Below are 19,145 nucleotides of genomic sequence, written 5' to 3' on the forward strand. Positions count from 1 at the left end.
AGGTTGAGATTTTGTACTGTTATGTGCCAGGTGGCATCTTAAACACTATTTTATTTTACTATTTCGGTTTTTAAATTATTTCATCCGCAACTGTTATTTATATTCCGCATTGTTAGGCTTACCTAGTCATAGAGACTAGGTGTCGTCACGATGGTTCACGGAGGGCGAACCGGGGTCGTGACACCTTGAGTAGGTTAACTTCGTATATTATGACTTGCACGTGTAGTCGCATTAAATTTCGAGAAAATCAGAGTTGGTTTGGAAGAATAATTCTCAATTCACAAGCCTTAATCACGTTATGCTTCTGCACTGAATGTGCAGCTATTGAGGCATGTATATTAGGTGGTCATCTTGGCGCAGCTGCTGAGAGGACTTTATGGTGAGCTGCATTCTATGCTACGATTCGCAGCACAGAGAGTCTCCATCTTATTCAGTTATTATATCTTGCCTATTTTATCTTCCAGACAGATGTTATGGGTAGTGTTGTATTGTTTTGGTAGATGCTCATGCTCTTGTGATATCGGATTTTGGGGGTTCCTAGTGGATGTTCATTATTTTATTTCATGTTATTATTATCACTTTACTTTATGATTTATTTATATTTGAAAATTTAATAAAGAACAGCACATGTTTCTATGAGTGCTAGATTTTATTCTATTTATTTAATGAACTTCCTGATTTTACAAATCTAAAATGGATAGTTAAGTGGAGGTTCATGCGTTGGCTTGCCTAGCAGCATAGTTGGGCGCCATCACGACCTATTATTGGATTTGGGTTGTGAAAGCTTGGTATCAGAGCACTAGGTTCTCTTAGGTCTCACGAGTCATGAGCAAGTCTAGTAGAGTCTTGGTAATCGGTGCAGAGACGTCTGTACTTATCTTCGAGAGGCTACAGGGCTGTTAGGAGAAGTTTCGTTCTTTATTCCTCGTCGTGCGGTTTGATTTTATTGAATTTTATGTATTCATTTCCTTCCTACTCATTCTTATATGATGTTGAGTGTTTATTATCAATTGGTCATCGAGGAGTTGTAGTGGTGTTGCAGATGTGGCGCATGATGTTTTTCCTTGCGTATTCGGGCGAACTATTATCGTCGCCTTGTGGAGTGGTGTTTAATCATTTCAGCCTAGTGTTAGAGTTGCCTATGGTTCGAGGCTATGCATAGTGTATTGTGATGTTCATGCGTTGTTATCGCGCAGTGCTGGTTTGAATGGTAAGATGCTTATTTATGTTTTGCGGTAGTGAATTTCCTAGAGGAGGATTTATCGGTTCATGGTTTAGAGATTCGGCATTTAATTCCAACGGAGGAGAGGTAGCCAAACTATTAATGTTCAAGCTCTGGTTGATGGAGTAGCGTGATTGGATATTTTTGAACTTGGTAGAATTCTTGTTCGGGATGCGGTGTCGTCGTCTTTGTTTGAACGCATTTAGGCTCGTCTGTGTGATGGTCTTCATCGATTTGTCCTCGGGGCAGGGTCTTGTGAAATGGTACCTAAGAAGCGGGTATTAGAGATGGCAGTGTGTGGAAGCTTCAGGGTCGAATCGGTTTTTCTAGTGTTGATGGCTCGAGAAAGATGATCTTTATGGATGCTTAGAGTTGGTGGCAATTCATTAGTTCGGATGCTACAGAGATGGATTATAATTTGAGGCAGTATTTTAGTAGCGAAGGATGATGAAGGACGTAGAGGGTTATGTCTTGTAGTAGATGAGTTGTTAGCAGGTCAAGTACGACCAGCAAAGATCGAGTAGTTTACTTAGGAAGTTTGAATGTGACAAGAAGAGTTTGCTTGGAACGTAGAGGGATGTGTAAGCTTGATTATCATTTTGGGATGCAACATGACTTTAAGTTATGGAACGTATTATTGGACCTTCAATTGATGAAAATGGGATGAACGGACTCTTGCAGCTGGCGGATGAGTGTGGACCTAGGAGAATCAACTGATTTCATAATGGATGTGGTTATGACTATACCGTTGGAGGATGTCGGTATGAGGTTACACAGGTAGGCTATCTCCTGTGAGAAGGTTAGGGGTTGCATGACTCCTAATGAAGTTCCTATAAAGAGTTCTGCCTTCTATCCAATGGGATGCATGTACTGTGATGTGAGCTTGGATCGCTTGAAGAAGATGTTACGATTGTCAGGAGGTCGATTATGTGATTGTGGCTGGTAATTTTGTATGTTTTATGATCAGTGCCACAAGAACTTATGAGAAATTTGGCTGAGCAAATGTGCGAGATCGTGGTAACTGAGGAGGAGGAGGAGTCATTATGGGTTCTGGATTTATGTGATTGTGGCTTGAAGCTAAGTGGGGGAGCCTACCGTCTATGATTGGGTCACGCGGTGACGTGCCTTTGCAGTTTTGAGTTATCATTATGTTGGTGGATTAGTTATTACTAAAGGGAGGAAAACATCATGGCTAATTTGAGAAGGGGATTTGATAGTGTACAAGGGAAAGTATTCATCTGGTTGTTTCATTGGAGTGCTCATGTGCTAATGAAGCATTAGTAGTTTGTTTAAATAATCAGGACTTGACTAGAGTGGGCTACTCTTAAATGGTTCTAGTGGAATCGAGATTTTATGTATAATGCTTAAGGATTTTTAGGTTCTCTATGTGGCTGGGGATTGGGTTTTGTAGTAGAGTGTGAAGGGTACTTGGAGCATTTCTATGTTATCAATGAGTCTGCGGTGCAGTGTTAGAAAAATAGGAGAAATAGCTTCGGATTCACAGAAAATCTAATCAGCCTAGGTATATCAGTTGGAGTTACAATAGACTGCATGATGAGGGTATGAAATGGCTTATGGGTATTGAAATGACGTGGTCTCGTAATTTGGGTCACTCGGGACGAGTGTTGATTGGGATCCATTATGTGATTGAATAGAGGTATTGATTCTGAAGGCATGTCAAGAAGAAATCGGAAGAAGCTGAATCAGCCTAGTAGTGGTTTGGATCGGCATAGTTAAGGAAATGATCGGTTCTTTCGGTGTGGTAAGGCAATACAAATGTTTTGTAATTGTCGTTGCACGTGCAGGCTTGACAGCCTTCGTAATTTGATTGATTTGGAGGTATTTGATTCTGATGGTTTTGATTATGTGTAAATAGGTCCCGGAAGAGTTATGATGGATTAGAACACGACTGGAGTTCTATGTCTTTTGTGGCTATGGGAAGTTGGTTTTGTGTCACGATTCTTCTTCTAAAATGAGTTAAGTGAAAGGTTCTAGCCGATGAAATGCTTATTCTACTGGTGGTTCAAGAGTTATTATGAAATTCTTATACTCTCACGTAGCAGCAAGATAGGTGCAGTGAGTGGTGAGGAATTGGAATTTTCGGATCAAGGTTGCGGTCCAGTTTTGACAGGAATGTCACGAGCTCGGAAGAGCTGGGGAGAGATTTCAGATGTTCAGAGTATGTTGGCGTTATTTTTGTGTCGCCTGAGAATGGTGTTTTATGGAAGAGGCATTGTGTATTAATTTATGGATTCTTGATTTGCATTATAGTAATATGGTTGGTAGCAATGGATGTGTAGATTTTTCTACCTGGTACGGAAGGTGATGGGAGTATCTCCTGCGGGATGATTGCATAAGTGTGATGTGTCAGCCATTTATGTGGTAGAGATTGAAATTAGGTATGGAGATTCTAAAACTGTCACTGATGGGAGAGTTTATATCTGAGAAACACTCTATTTCTTTGGTTGCGGACTACGGGAGTTTGTTCCAGATTAGAGGGTAGATCGTATGTACCATGAATAGGGTCATTGGGGATCTTTGGAAGGTTATTGGCCTATTTTGGGATGATCGGAATCGGCTTGAGGTCTCTTGGTAGGCCTAATGTGAATATATATTTTATACCAGATAAGATTTGCTTATTCGGCATAGCATCTCTTATGGATGGGTCTTCAAGCGTGGTGGATGATATTCCTGCCTTCGCCTATTTCAGGTGCTACTCTTTATGCTATGTGGTTGTGAGACGACTTGATTATTCACACGTGTGTTAAGATCCTGTGTAGGTTGTGGTGTTATGTGAGCGAGATGGCTCTCGAGATGCAGGTCATTTATTTCACCTTAGTCGTGCTTGCCATTTTGTAGCGCATGTCGCTATTTGTCTCCCTAAGGTAGTGTTTCTGCATTTGGCGTGTTGTGGTCGATATTCGGGCATTTTGTGGGTATGAGCATTTTGGCTCGATGAGTATTTCCTTATTGATCGTTATGTGTGGATTGGGTGGCACGCCGCCACGGGTATGATGTTTAGATCGGGATGCAAGCCGCAACAGTGAGATATTGAGTACGTTTCCTTATACTTATTTTGTGTGTTTTGTTTTTCATCTCTGAGATAGGTTCATAGCATTGGTTTGATTGTTTTTGTTCGTTGTGCAGGCGGGATAGTCTTGTATTCGGGTTCGTTATTCCTTAATGGTCATATTCGAGTTGTGGCTAATTGGTGCATTGACGATGTCGTATGAGATTTTAGATGGTGTTTGAGGTGGCTTATTGCCCGAGCAACTTGTACTGGGTGAGACGAGGTTGTTGGACCTGGAATTAGTGCAATCAGATTTATATAATGCATATTAGAGGGAAAATGTCAGTAATCAGTTCAGAATGAGGCATTGGTTCTCGCCGAACGGAAAAACTGCATGAGTTATTGATTTGGCAGGCGGTTTTGAGTTTCTACACATCTATTTTATTATTGTAATATTGTGAGGGTTGGAACAGGGCTTATATGCGTTATGAGGTATATTACGGGCATCAGGTTCGTGAATTTGCAACTATTGTGGTTGGAGGATGTTATTATGAGCATACGAATTATGCGGTGCATTACATGAAATCAGCATAGGTGCACGATCATGTTTTGGTACAGCGAGTTGAGATTGATACGGCGTGCGTATGTTAGAATCAGACATAGTAGAGAATTCTGATTGTTGCAAGTTGGTTCTAAGGCTTGTGGGCTAAGGTAGCAGGAAGGATCTTTAGTGTATCTTGAGCTAATGTGCTCATATGGGGTGTGGTGGCATGGGTAGGTGCACGAGGAGTTAAACAGTGATTTTGGGCAACTCTGGAACTGTTCTTGGCACGTTCGAGGACGAATGTATGTTTAAGTGGGGAAGAATGTAACGACCTGACCGGTCGTTTTGAGCTCTAGCATGTCGTTCGGAGGTTTGAGATCTTGAGTAGCTTCAGTTAATGTATTATGACTTGCACGTGTAGTCGGATTAGATTTTCGGTAAGATCAGAGTTAGTTTGGAAGAATAATTCTCAATTTAGTACCTTTAAGTTGGAAGAGTTGACCAAGGATTGACTTTTGAGTAAATAACCTCGGATCAAAGTTTTGACAGTTCCGTTAGGTTCAGATGATGATTTTGTACTTAGACATATGTCTGAATTTGGATTTTAAAGTCCGTAGGTTGATTTGATGCTTTTTGGCAAAAGATAGAAGATTGAAGGTTTAGAAGGTTGATAGGTTTGACCGAGAGTTGACTTTGTTGATATCGAAGGATTATGATTTCGGGAATTGTTGTAGGTCCATTGTGTCATTTTGGACTTGCATGCAAAATATGAGGTCATTTCTAGTTGCTTTGGTATGATTCGGCATGGGTTTTAGAAGTTTAAAAGTTCATTAGTTCATTAGGCTTGAATCGATGTGCGATTCAAGGTTTTAATGTTGTTTGGTGTGATTTAAGACTTCGAGTAGGTTCGTGTTATGTTTCGGGACTGGTTTGTATGATTGGACGGGGTCCCGAGGGCCTCGGGTGTGTTTTAGATGTGTTTGGGTTGTGTGCTCTTATTTAATGTTTCAACATCGTTTCTTTGGGTATAAACGATACTATATTGATCAAACAACCTTTAATTTGTGATTAGATTGAACCATTAGATCTGTATCGTAATTCGGAACCATAGCAATAAGAATCGTTGAATTCCGAGGTCGTATGAGAGAGTTATGCCCATTTCCGTGTCGGAAAAGGTTGTTGGTTTCTGGTGCGAACCTTTGTTCTTCGCGCATGCGAGAGAGGTTCCGCGAACGTGAAGAAGTATCTCTAGGTTGACCGGTCAACGCGAAAAATTGTTCTTCGCGAACTTTAAGGTGTCCCGCAAAGGCGAAGAACAAAAATTACCTTGAAGTGTTTTAAATGGCTAGACCGAGCATTTTAGTATTTTGAGCATATCTTAAATTTTAGAGCTCCAATTGAGGTGATTTTTGCGGCGTTGTTCTCTTCTCAACAAGGGAATAAATACACAACCCTTATTCTGATATTTTTTTATGATTATTTTCGTTCATTATTACTTTATCCGTATTTGGATTGTAGAAATTTAGATTTTGAGACCCAAAGTTGAGAAATGAAATCCTTGATTTGAGGGTCAATTCATGGACGAAATTGAATGATTTTCTGGATATATACTATATAAGTTAAGGGTAATAATTATTTTCGTTAATTTTTAGAATTCAGGCATGTGGGCCCGAGGGTTGACTATGTTGACTTTACGAGCGGAGTTGGAAATTGTTATAAATTGTTAAATTATGAGTATTGGAGTATATTTTGATTGGTTTGCACGTTGTTTGATTAGTTTCGCGTTTGGAATCGATTTGAAGAGTTAGAGAGGCGTTGGAGCCGGTTATCAGATTTCGTAACGAGGTAAGTCTCCTATTTAATCTTGTGAGGAGGAATTTACCCCTTAGGTGTTATATTTATTATGTGCTACATGTTGTGGGAGATATGCACGTATGGGGTGACGAGAGTCTGTGCGTATGCTAGAATTCCTGATCATGTCCGGGTAGAATTAGACTCACACCATGCATTATTTATACATTTGAGTTATTCTTGCATGTTTAAATGCTTTAATTTATATTTAGCCTAAGACTAGACTCACGTAGAGTATCAGACTTGCTATTTCAGATCTTGACAAGCTACTTGATTAGCCGTGGAAATTATACTTTCCTTTACGAATTTCTTCTGCGTTGTGCATATTCGTCCGATAGTTTTTATTAAATTTTATAACTCACACGTATATTTGTGAGTGGGGTCAGTGACCCGTCAAAGTTTCATATTCTAATGGGATTGGGCTGAACACCTCAGCAATACTCTTATAGGATCGGGCGGTTCGCTTCGGCGGTATTATGTAATACACTCTTATGGGATCGGGTTGTTCGCCTCGGCAAAGTAACATATTCTTATGGGCATGTATCATATTCTTATGAGATCGGGTCGCTCGACTCGGTAGGATTATGTATCATACTCTTATGGGATCGGTCTGTTTGCCTCGACAGTTCTATGAAACACTCTTATGGGATCGGGTCACTCTCCTCGGCAGAATAGTGCGAAATACTTGATAAGAAGTCCACGTACTCATGAGTTTCCTAACTTGAGATGTGACCATTGATTTTGTATTGACCATTACGTATTCCATCTGAGGAGGTATCCTATAATTGAGGACTTTGTGTTCACTGTTCAGTTGTAGACCATATTATTTATCTATATCGGTTCTCACTATTTACTTATTATGTTTCATACTTGTCTACCTTATTATATCTGATTTATTGGACCACTAGTAAGTGTCAATGTCGACCCACCGTCACTATCTCTTCGGGGTTAGGCTAGATACTTACTAGGTACGCGTTGATTTACGTACTCACGCTACGCTTCTGCACTGAATTTGCAGGTACTGAGGCATGTACATTAGGTGGTTATCTTGGCGCATTGGCGCAGCTGCTGAGGGGAATTTATAGTGAGCTGCATTCTACGCTATGATTCGCAGCACACAGGGTCTCCATCTTATTCAGTTATTATATCTTGTCTATTTTATATTTCAGAGATATTGTGGTAGTGTTATATTATTCTAGTAGATGTTCATGCTCTTCTGATACCAGGTTTGGGGTTTCCTAGTGGATGTTCATTATTTTATTTCACATTATTATGAACACTTCACTTTATGATTTATTTATATTCGGAATTTTGATAAATAAAATCTCAGGTTTCTATGAATGCAAGATTTTATTCTATTTATTTAATGAAATTCCCGATTTTAAAACTTTAAAGTGGATAGTTAAGTGGAGGTTCACGCATTGGCTTGCCTAGCAGATTGGATTTTGGTCGTGACAGTTTAACAGAATAGACAGACAAAGTGGTCCGTACTGGACACTTTGTCTTCTCAAGCCCAATCCGGTTCATTTTAATTTCTAATCCCCGTGTTTATTAAATATTTTTTCATTTTCTCATATTTGATTGACATAAATGGTTTGAAAAATATTTTTCCTATTGACTTATTTTCCTTTAATTGAGAAATAATGTTTCTCCTAGAATTTTAACAGAAAATATTTTCCTGAAATAAAACGCGTGTCTTGCTCCTCTCGGTTGGTGTCCCTTCCCAAATAAGTCGATTCTTTCTGTTTTCTCTCTTCGGTCTCTCTTAACTTCAATCTCTCTCTTCATTCTAGCGTTTTAATGATCTCTCCTCCGTCGCCACACCAATCTAGGGTTTAGGTGAACCTCTACTTTGTTCTCCTCTACACTCTACTGCACCAATCTACGCATTTCCGGCAACAAGGTATTTTTCATTTTCAAGCGACATTTTGCAATGCAATTTTTAACTTTTTGTTTTTTATATAGAGAACAAGGTGACAAAGTTAACTTTTGTTGCTTTTCCCTATCCTCTTTGCATCGTCTGCTACATTTGGAGTCCGGGCTGCTTTTTTTACACGGTTTTTATTTGAATCTTTTTTGCCCTATATTTTGTTTGATTTATATCCTCAAATTTGTTATCATGCCAGTTTTTCTTGTTTGAGAATTTTATTATCATCCACGTTTGTTTTATAGTTTTACCGGATATACTAAGCCTCTGTTCATGGTAACAAGACTTTGCCTTTACAGGGTGATTATTAATGCTATGAAGAAAATGTTGTCAATTGATCCAAATGGTTGTATCTTGTCTTACAAAATAGAAAAATGTCTTACCTTTGCCGAGTTAAAAAAACAGAAAAAAGAGTTCTTAGGCATAGATTGTAGTTAAGAGAAAGGCAATAATAATGACAATGAAAGATCATCCAAGGAAAAAGATGTGCAAAATATAGTCAGTGAAACTTCTCAAATCAAGAAAAGTCGCAAACGAAGTCGCTCTTTTGATGTGCAAGATGTGGTGAGTGATATATCAACAAAGCTTGGAGAAGTGGCAGCGACATAGTTGGTATTCGACTAGATGTGACAAGGTTGTACGAAGAAATATGGCAATTGAAGGTTTCGAAGAAAAGTTCTTAGGTGAAGCTTTTGATTATTTGGTGCGAAGGGACATGTTAGCTAAGACATTGATGTCAAAAAAACATAATTTGTGCAAGGTTTGGCTGGAAAGATTCAAGAGACAACACTAAAATACACAAATGGGATTTGAAGAACATAGCTAGAATATGAAGCAATTGTCATAGGAAAATATTTTGCTACTTATCTAATATGGTCTATGATATTTCTTGTCACGACCCTAAAACGGACCCGGTCGTGATGGCGCCTATCGTGAAACTAGGCCAGCCGACACAAACCCCAAAACCAACCAGACATTTATAATAAGTCATTTAAAGTCATTACTTAGCTTAAATCCAATAATATAAGTTAAAATAAACAGTGCGGAAATATAACACAGCCCGGCATCGGGGTGTCACCAGTCATGAGCAACTACAACTCGTCCCGGAATAAGAAAGGACAACATAGTCAGAAAACAAATGCTAATACAAAGCTGAATAAGATAGGAAGGAGAAGCACTGGGCTGCGAACGCCAAACAGCTACCTAGTCAACTCCAGAGACCTGCTAGAAGGTTGATCAGCACTCGTTATCGCGCCCCGAGACTCCTGGATTTGCACACAAGGTGCAGGGAGTAATGTGAGTACGCCAACTCAGTAAGTAATAAAAGTAAAGGTAGCTGAACAGTAAGAAAACACGTAAACCACGGCATAACGCTACAACAAAACAGTATAAGTCCAAAACAATGCAGTAAAGCAATAAAACTCGTAAAAAAAACTCAGTTCAGTAAAACCTTTTAAAACATCTTTCAGTAGTTTCAAACGAGTGATGAAAACAGTGAGTAAAAGGACAGAAACGTAAACAGGCCCTCGGGCAAAACATGTACCACAATCGCCCTTCGGGCAAAATATCAACAGAACCAGCCCCTCAGGCTACCTCACAATCACTCGTAATCAGCCCCTCGGGCAATAGCATGAAACAACAACAGCCCCTCGGGCAATATCACATCTCACACTGAGTACCCGCGCTCATTTGGGGTGTTTAGCCTCCGGAGGGGCTCCTACAGCCCAAGCGCTATCACAAGCCATCTCGTGGCATAACAAATCAGGTCATCGGCCTCTCATATATCACAATTAGTACACATGTTGCGGTGCGCAGCCCGATCCCGTGATATTCTCACAATACAGGCCCTCGGGCCAACTCGGTCAGAAATCTCTCAAGCCACTCGGGCAACAGTAAAACATGATGCTCAGCCTAAAATATCATTTAAAATAGCAAAAACGGAGTAAATACGGCTGAGTTATGAAAACAGTAGAAAACAGCATGACTGAGTACAGATATTAAGTCAAAATAGTGAAGAATAGCAGTAAAAAGCCCCTAAGGGTCCAAAACAGTTGGCACGAGGCCAAATATGGCAGTCAGCCCAAAACATGGTAATAATTTCCAAAACGCAATGATATCAAACAGGTTTTAATCAACTACACGACTTAACAGTCGTACGGGACGAACCAAGTCACAATCCCCAATGGTGCACGACCCCACGCTCATTATCTAGCGTGTGCGTCACCTCAAAGTAGCACAACGATGTGAAATCCGGGGTTTCATACCCTCATGACAACATTTACAATCATTACTTACCTCAATCCGGTCCAAACTCTAGTCGGCGATGCCTTTGCTTCTCGACTCGGCCTCTGAATGCTCATAATCTAAATAAAACAAGGATTATACCATTAATACGCGCTAAAGGAACAATGCCCAAGGGAAAATAATCAACTTAACTAAAATCCCTAAATTGGCCAAATCCGACCCCCGGACCCACGTCTTGTATTCTGACAAAAATCACAAAACTAGAATCCTTACACTCTCACGAGTTCATACATACCAAATACATCAAAATCCGACCAAAAACGACCCCTCAAATCCTTAAATAAAAGTCTCCAATTTCAAGCCCTAGTTCCCCAACTTAAGGCTTTAAATCCCACTAATTTCATGTCTAATTAGGTAGAAATCACAATAGAATCGAGTATTGAGTTCAAAAATCTTACCTATAAGTGTTTCCCTTCGATTCCCTCTTCAATCCCTCTCAAAAGCTCAATCCGGCACAATGTGAGAANCTAAAATTCGCGAAGATGGCTATTTAAACATTCTGCCCGGGTAATTTCCCTTAATCGCGATCGCGGGAAGACTATCGCGATCGCGAAGAACAAACTTTGATGACTCAGAAATAACCCTACGCGAACGCGTCTCTCCCCACGCAAAAGCGATACACAACTCCCTCACACCTACGCGATCGCGGACCAGGGACCGCGTTCGCGATGAACAAACGTGTGGTCCAACTTCGGTCCACTTAACCTTACGCGAATGCGACTTAACCCAAGTGTTCGCGATGCTTTACCTGAACAACTCCCGCGATCGTAGCCCCAAATACGCGGACGTGAAGAACAACCTGGACTGCCTCTACAACTGCTCTATGCGATCGCGAGCCTCCTCGTGCGATCGCGAAGAAGAAACTTCTACAACAAAACTGAAGGAAAATCTACAACTTTCAAAACAAGTTTGATCCGTTTAACCATCCGAAACTCACCCGAGGCCTTCGGGACCTCAACCAAACATGCCAACATATCCCATAACATCATTCAAACTAGTTTCAACTTTCAGAACACTCAAAACAATATCAAAATATCAAATCACCCTCGGATTCAAGCCTAAGAATTCCAAAAACTTACGAATTTCGAATTCGATCAAACTATCAAACCTCGTCCGAACGACCTGAAATTTTGCACACACGTCCCAAATGACACAACGGACCTACTCCAATTTCCGGAATTCCATTCTGACCCCTATATCCAAATCTCCCCTACCAACCGGTAAACGCCAAAATTTTAATTTCGCCAATTCAAGCCTAAATCTACCCCGGACCTCTAAAATACATTCAGATCACGCTCCTAAGTCCCAAATCATCTCACGAAGCTATCTGAATCATAGAAATCAAATTCTGAGATCGTTTACTCACAAGTCAACTTCTGGTTGACTTTTCCAACTAAAAGACCAACTTAAGAGACTAAGTGTCTCATTTCTCTACAAAACCACTCCGAACCAAAACTAACCAACACGATGCGATGAAATACAGCTGAACAACACATAAAGAAGCAGAAATGGGGGAAACAGAGCGGTAACTCATGAAACGACCAGCCGGGTCGTTACATCCTCCCCCATCTTAAACAAACGTTTGTCCTCGAACGGGTCAAGAAACATACTTGAAGCCTCAAATAGGTAAGGATATCTGCTCCGCATCTCCCGCTCGGTCTCCCAGGTAGCCTCCTCCACAGGCCGACCTCTCCACTGCACTTTCACTGAAGTTATATCCTTTAACCTCAACTTTCGAACCTGACGTCCAAAATAGCCACTGGCTCCACATCATAAATCAAATCACTGTCTAACTGAACCGTGGTGAAATCCAAAACATAAGAAGGATTGCCAATATACTTCCGGAGCATAAAACCATGAAACACCGGGCGCACACTAGATAAGCTGGGTGGCAAAGCAAGCTCCTAAGCTACCTCCCCAATCCTCCGAAGTACCTCAAAAGGCCCAATGAACTGAGGGCTCAATTTACCCTTCTTTCCAAATCTCATAACACCCTTCATGGGTGAAACCTTCAATAGAACCTTCTCCCCAACCATGTAAGACACATCACGGACCTTTCTGTCAGCATAACTCTTTTGTCTCGACTGCGCTGTACGAAGCCGCTCCTGACTCACCTTCACCTTGTCGAAAGCATCCTACACCAAGTCTGTACCCAATAGCCTAGCCTCACGTAGCTAAAACCAACCAACTGGAGATCTACACCGTCTCCCATACAAAGCCTCATATGGAGCCATCTGAATACTCGACTGATAACTGTTGTTATAAGAAAACTCCGCGAGCAATAGAAACTGATCCTATGAACCACCGAAATCAATGACACAAGCGTGCAACATGTCCTCCAATATCTGAATAGTGCGCTCGAATTGCCCGTCCGTCTGAGGGTGAAAAGTTGTGCTCAACTCAACCTGAGTACCCAACTCTCTCTGCACGGCCCTCCAAAACTGCAAAGTAAACTGAGGACCTCTATCTGAGGAAACTGGGACACCATGCAAGCAAACAATCTCTCGGATATAGATCTCTGCCAACCGCTCTGAAGAATAGGTAGTACAAACAGGAATGAAGTGCGCGGACTTGGTCAGCCGATCCACAATCACCTAAATAGCATCGAACTTCTTCAAAGTCCGTAGGAGCCCAACTACAAAGTCCATGGTGATCCGCTCCCACTTCCATTCTGGAATATCTATCTGCTGAAGCAAGCCACCCGGTCTCTGATGCTCATATTTCACCTACTGACAATTGAGACACCGAGCTACAAATCCCACAATATCCTTCTTCATTCTCCTCCACCAATAGTGTCGCCTCAAATCCTGATACATCTTCACGGCACCCGGATGGATGGAATACCGCGAGCTATGGGACTCCTCCAGAATCAACTCCCGAAGCCCGTCTACATTGGGCACACATATCCGACCCTGTATCCTCAACACCCCATCATCACCAATAGTCACATCTCTGGCATCGTCGTGCTAAACTTTGTCCTTAAAGACAAGCAAATGAGGATCACCATACTGGCGCTCTCTGATGCGATCAAACAAGGAAGACCGAGAAACCACACAAGCTAAGACCCGACTGGCTCGGAAATATCCAACCTCATAAACTGATTGGCCAAGGCCTGAACATCAACTGCAAGAGGTCTCTCCCCAACAGGAATAAACGCAAGACTGCCCATACTCATCGCCTTCCTACTCAAACCATCGGCCACTACATTGGCATTCCCTAGATGGTACAAGATAGTAATATCATAGTCCTTTAGCAGCTCCAACCATCTCTGCTACCTCAAATTGAGATCCTTCTGCTTGAACAAGTATCGGAGGTTACGATGACCAATAAACACCTCACAAGACACACCATAAAGATAATGCCTCCAAATCTTCAATGCGTGAACAATGGCAGCCAACTCTAGATCATGAACAGGGTAGTTCTTCTCATGGGGATTCAACTGACGAGAAGCATAAGCAATAACTCTACCCTCCTGCATCAACACACACCCAATACTAACTCTCGAAGCATCACAATACACTATATATGAACCTGAAGCTGATGGCATAACTAACACTGGAGATGTGGTCAAGGCGGTCTTGAGCTTCTGAAAGCTCGCCTCACACTCATCCGACCACCTGAATGGAGCACCCTTTTGAGTCAACTTGGTCATGGGTGATGCTATAGATGAAAATCCCTGAACGAACCAATGGTACCAACCCGCCAAACCAAGAAAGCTATGAATATCTGTGGCTGAGGACGGTCTGGGCCAACTCTGAACTGCCTCTATCTTCTTCGGATCAACCTGAAAACCTTCTCTGGACACCACGTGCCCCAAGAAAGCCATTGAGTTGAGCCAAAACTTACATTTGGAGAACTTTGCATAAAGCTTCTCCTCCCTCAATCTCTGCAACACAACTCTTAAATGCTCCGCGTGCTCCTTCTGACTACGCGAGTATACCAGAATATCATCAATGAAAACAATCGCGAACGATTTGAGAAAAGGCCGAAACACGCTGTTCATCAAATGCATGAACGCTGCTAGGGCATTGGTCAGCCCAAAAGACATAACAAGGAACTCATAATGACCATATCGGGTCCTGAAAATTGTCTTAAGAATATCCGAGTCCCTGGTCTTCAATTGGTGATACCCTGAACGGAGATCAATCTTGGAGAACACTCTCGCTCCCTGAAGCTGGTCAAACAAATCATCGATACGAGGCAAAGGATACTTGTTCATGATTGTCACTTTGTTCAACTGCCTGTAATCAATGCACATACTCATCGTGCCATCCTTTTTCTTCACAAATAGAACAGGCGCACCCAAGGCGGCACACTAGGCCGAATAAACCCCTAATCAAGGATTTCTTGAAGCTGCTCCTTCAACTCCGTTGGTGCCATACGATACGATGGAATTAAAATGGGCTGAGTGCCCAACACCAGATCAATATCGAAATTAATATCCCTGTCCAGTGGCATGCCCGTCGGGTCTGCAGGAAACACATCGAGAAAATCCCTCACTAGTGGAACAGAATCAATACTAGGAGTCTCTGCACTGACATCCCTCACAAAGGCTAAGTATGAAATACAACCTTTCCCAACCATCCAATAGGCCTTCAAGAATGAAATCACCCTACTTGGGACAAAATCAGTCAAACCTCACCACTCAATCCGTGGCACACCCAGCATGGCCAACGTCACTGTCTTAGCATGACAGTCCATTATAGCACGACATAGAGATAGCCAATTCATGCCCAATATCACATTAAAGTCCACCATACAAAGCAATAAAAGGTCCACTCGGGTCTCCAGACCCCCAATAGTCACCACACACGACAGGTACACACGGTCCACAATAATAGTATCGCCCACCAAAGTAGATACACGAATAGATGAAACAAGAGACTCACGGGGCGTATCCAAATAACGAGCAAATTATGATGACACATATGAAAAAATGGAACCAGGATCAAACAGCACAGAGGCATCCCTGTGGCAGACTAAGACAATACATGTAATCACAGCATCTGAAGCAATAACATCGGGTCTAGCTGGGAGTGCATAGAAACGGGCCTAACCACCACCTGATTGACCTCCCCCTCTGGGCCGACCCCTAGCTGACTGTCCTCCACCCCAAGCTGGCTGGCTGGGTGGTAAAGTAATTGGTGCTAAAGTCGATGGCTGACCCCTCTACTGAGATGAACCCCCAAGACGACGAGGACACTGCCTCCACATGTGACCCAACTCTCCACACTCATAACAACCCCCTGGTGCGCTAGAGATGGGGACTGAAGGGAACCCCTAGCACCGGGATGACTAGCAGAAGAACCTGGCATAGAAGAGCCCTGAACTGAGGGAGCACGGGACGAACTCTAGGCTGGAAGAGCACTGAGTGATGAATGGCCCTGATGAGAACTGTGAGAACCATGGCCCGATGATGCCCCACGATTACCTGGGCGAGTTGACTGAGCATGCTTGAATGGACGGCCTCTGCCGTTCTGAAACTAACCTCCGTGAGGAGTACCATTGAATCCACCCTGACCACGAGGCCTATTAGCCTCCCGCTCAAACCTCTCCTGACCGCGAACCATCTCAATCTATCGAGCTATGTCAACAACCTCATCTAAGGTAGCACCAGACACTCTCTCTCTGGTCATAAGCAAACGAAGCTGAAAACCGAGGCCATCTATAAACCTCTTGATCCTCTCTCGATCTGTGGGAACCAACCAGACCGCATGACGAGCCAATTCAGAGAACCGCATCTCATACTGTGTAACAGATCTGTCACCCTAACAAAGTTGCTCGAACTGTCTGCACAGCTCCTCTCGGCGAGACTCGAGTACAAACTTCTCCAGAAAGAGAACGGAGAACTGCTGCCAAGAAAGGGGCGCTGCGTCAACCGGCCTATGCCTCTCGTAAGCCTCCCACCATCTAAGTGCATCCCCTGAAAACTGGAAAGTAGTGAACGAGACCCCACTGGTCTCTAAAATACCCGCGGTCCGAAGCATCCTCTTACACTTGTCCAAGAAACCCTGGGCATCCTCGCCCTCTGCACCACTAAAAGTCAGAGGCTGGAGTCTACCAAACCTCTCCAATCTGCGATGCTCGTCCTCTGGCATAACAGGAGCTACATAGTCCTGAGCAGCTGCAACCGGCTGGGCTGGAGGCGCCCCCGGTGTCTGAAGTCCCTGCACGACCAACTTAGGTGTGTGAGCGGCGGGAGTCTGAGTGCCTCCCCCAGCCTGCGAGGTAGTTGCGGCTGTAGTAACTGAGACTGCCTGAGCTAGGCCAGTGCACACAGATAGAATCTGGGCCAGGGCCTCCTGAAATGGCTAGAATCACAATAAGCACAGTCGGTGCCTGAGCTGGTGCTGCTGGAGCGTCCAAAACTGGGACCTGATCATGAGCTGGGGTAGCTGGTGGATCTGCAGATGCTGCCATGGCTATTGTGCGGGCTACACCCCTGCCCCTACCATGGCCTCGACCGCGTCTTCGACCTGTAGTGGCCCCAGCTGGTGGTACTGGTAGTCGTCCATCCTGACCGGTAGCACGTGTCCTCACCATCTGTGAGAGAATAGAATAACAGAAGTTTAGTACTAGAATCAACAGATTCGTACGACAGGAATTCAAGAGTTTGAAGTTTTTCCTAAAGGTTCTACAGCCTCCCGAGGATAACTACAGACATCTCCGTACCGATCCGTGAGACTCTACTAAACCTGCTCATGACTCGTGAGACCTATGTAACCTAGAATCTGATACCAACTTGTCATGACCCTAAAACGGACCCGGTCGCGATGGCGCCTATCGTGAAACTAGGCCAGCCGACATAAACCCCAAAACCAACCAGACATTTATAATAAGTCATTTAAAGTCATTAATTAGCTAAAATCACATAATATAAGTTAAATAAACAGTGCGGAAACATAACACAGTCCGACATCGGGGTATCACCAGACATGAGCAACTACAACTCGTCTCGGAATAAAAAGGGACAACATAGTCTAAAAACAAATGCTAATACAAAGCTGAATAAGATAGGAAGGAGAAGCACTGGGCTGCGAACGCCAAACAGCTACCTAGTCAACTCCGGAGACCTACTGGAAGGCTGATCAGCACTCGTTATCGCGACCTGAGACTCCTGGATCTGCACACAAGGTGCAGGGAGTAATGTGAGTACGCCAACTCAGTAAGTAATAAGAGTAAAGGCAGCTGAGAAGTAAGAAAACATGTATACTACGTCATAAAGCTACAACAAAATAGTATAAGTCCAGAACAATGCAGTAAAGCAATAAAACTCGTAAAAACAACTTAGTTCAGTAAAACCTTTTAAAACATCTTTCAATAGTTTCAAGGAGTGATGAAAACAGTGAGTAAAAGGATAGAAACATAAACAGCCCCTCGGGCAAAACATGTACCACAACCGCTCCTCGGGAAAAATATCAACAGAACCAGCTCCTCGGGCTACCTTATAATCACTTGTAATCAGCCCCTCTAGCAATAGCATAAAACAACAAAAGCCCCTCGGGCAATATCACATCTCACACTGGGTACCCGCGCTCATTGGGGGTGTTCAGACTCCGTAGGGGCTCCTACAGCCCAAGCGCTATCACAAGACATCTCGTGGCATAATAAATCAGGCCCTCAGCCTCTCATATATCACAATCAGTACACATGCTGCGGCGTGCAACCCCATCCCATGATATCCTCACAATACAGGCCCTCGGGCTCACTCAGTCAGAAATCTCTCAAGCCACTCAGGCAACAGTAAAACATGATGCTCAACCCAAAATATCATTTAAAATAGCAAAAACAGAGTAAATACGGTGAGGAATGGCAGTAAAAAGCCCCTAAGGGTCCAAAACAGTTGGCACGAGGCCCAAATATGGCATTCAGCCCAAAACATGGTAATAATTTCCAAAACGCAATGATATCAAACGGGTTAACTACGCGACTTAACAGTCGTACGGGACGAACCAAGTCACAATCCCCAATGGTGCACGACCCCACGCTCATTATCTAGCGTGTGCGTCACCTCAAAGTAGCATAACGATGTGAAATCTGGGGTTTCATACCCTCATGACAACATTTACAATCATTACTTACCTCAGTCCGATCCAAACTCTAGCCCGCGATGCCTTTGCCTCTCGACTCGGCCTCTGAATGCTCATAATCTAAATAAAACAAGTATTATACCATTAATACGCGCTAAAGGAACAATGCCCAAGGGAAAATAATCAACTTAACTAAAATCCCTAAATTGGCCAAATCCGACCCCCGGACTCACGTCTCGTATTCCGACAAAAATCAC

The sequence above is a fragment of the Nicotiana attenuata genome, chromosome 7 (genome assembly GCF_001879085.1).
Source record: "Nicotiana attenuata strain UT chromosome 7, NIATTr2, whole genome shotgun sequence".
Classification (NCBI taxonomy): domain Eukaryota; kingdom Viridiplantae; phylum Streptophyta; class Magnoliopsida; order Solanales; family Solanaceae; genus Nicotiana; species Nicotiana attenuata.